Source organism: Bison bison, unplaced genomic scaffold (assembly GCF_000754665.1).
Source record: "Bison bison bison isolate TAMUID 2011002044 unplaced genomic scaffold, Bison_UMD1.0 scf7180017864246, whole genome shotgun sequence".
NCBI lineage: Eukaryota > Metazoa > Chordata > Mammalia > Artiodactyla > Bovidae > Bison > Bison bison.
Window position 1 is genome coordinate 164,547 of NW_011494818.1, and position 1,164 is coordinate 165,710.

Here is a 1,164-nt window from a genome sequence, read left to right on the forward strand (position 1 = left end):
AGTCTGGGTGTTCATTGGAAGGACTGATTTTGAAGCTGAAACTCCAACACTTTGGCCACCTGATGTGAAGAACTGACTCATTTGAAAAAACCCTGATGCTGGGAAACATTGAGGACAGGAGGAGAAGGGGATGACAGAGGATGAGATGATTGGATGGCATCACCGACTCAAAGAACATGGGTTTGGGTGGACTCCGGGAGTTGGTGATGGACAGGGAGGCCTGGTGTGCTGCGGTTCATGGGGTCGCAAAGAGTCGGACACGACTGAGCGACTGAACTGAACTGAATGGAACAGTAGACTAGTTAAGGGAAACAACAAAAATAGGATAACGACTATATCAGAAAATAAAACATACCCAAATGTTTCAGCAGACTTCCACTGATACCTGAGAATACTTAGAATACTAAGAATACTTAGTGCAAGGTAAGCTGGAAAATGAAAAATGTAAATTATTTTATTTAATTTTTCCAACAATACTTATTATCATCCTAATTAAATCCACGAGGTGCATGTTAACTCCATCTTACACAGATGTCTACATTTTTGCTTTAGAATTTTTCCAATCAAATATAAGCGTTTTATTTCTGAGACTAATAATACTTAGTCTCCCACCGCCATCTTCAAGTACAGAAAAATAGAGCAGGTTGGGCATGAAAGTTCAGAGATGACAGAAATAGAGAAGAAGAAGAAGACATGACTCCCATTTCAACCATTGTCCCAGTATGTAAAAAAAAAAAAAAAAAGAAAAGTATAAAGTCTGTGTAAAAATCAAAAGTACTTTATCAAAAATAGTCATGATGATCCTAACTTGAATTGATAATTTGAATTGATTACAACCCTGAGGGATTCAATATGTAAGAATAGATTCTGTTGAGGGTGGGGACAGTAGACAAAGAATTATCAGCATCAATAATGGAATATTTACATTTGATGCGAAAGAATATACAATTGCAAACATAGATATCTAAGTAGGATGGAGTTTAGTGTAAGGATCTTATCTCTTCATTCCCACACTGCCATTACCTACTCAAAAGCATGGCATAACTATGAGACACTAACAAAAGACTACACTGTTTGCTGCTGCTGCTGCTGCTAAGTCGCTTCAGTTGTGTCCAACTCTGTGTGACCCCATAGACGGCAGCCCACCAGGCTCCCCCATCCCTG